Source organism: Oncorhynchus tshawytscha, linkage group LG01 (assembly GCF_018296145.1).
Source record: "Oncorhynchus tshawytscha isolate Ot180627B linkage group LG01, Otsh_v2.0, whole genome shotgun sequence".
Classification (NCBI taxonomy): domain Eukaryota; kingdom Metazoa; phylum Chordata; class Actinopteri; order Salmoniformes; family Salmonidae; genus Oncorhynchus; species Oncorhynchus tshawytscha.
Window position 1 is genome coordinate 87,759,746 of NC_056429.1, and position 470 is coordinate 87,760,215.

Below are 470 nucleotides of genomic sequence, written 5' to 3' on the forward strand. Positions count from 1 at the left end.
CAATTTGGCTGGTCCCTATTAGCAGATGAAAGGGCTATTCTCTATTCTTCCTCTGGTCCTGGTGGTGGTTTAAGTTGTGGGAAACCCCTGGGTTCCTTCAGCAGGAGGAGTGACTTGGGCTGCTTCCCAATTAGAACCCCATTCCCTATATAGTGCCTACTTTTCAACAGAGCCCTATGGACACTGGTCAAAAGTAATGCACTACATAGAGAATAGGGTGCCCTTTGGGACACAAATAGGTGGGAAATGGGGGTGGAGGAGAGACAATGGGTTTAGATATCTCCTGTCACTAAGTCCTACAGAGCCCTTTGGTCCAATAAATTACCACTATAGAGAAGGTGGGAGAACGATTAGAATGGACTTATTATTATGATTTTGTTGTTGTAATGTTCACCACCTTTTCTCCCCAATTTTGTAATTACCATCCTGTCCCATCACTGCAACTCCACAATGGGCTCAGGAGATATGAA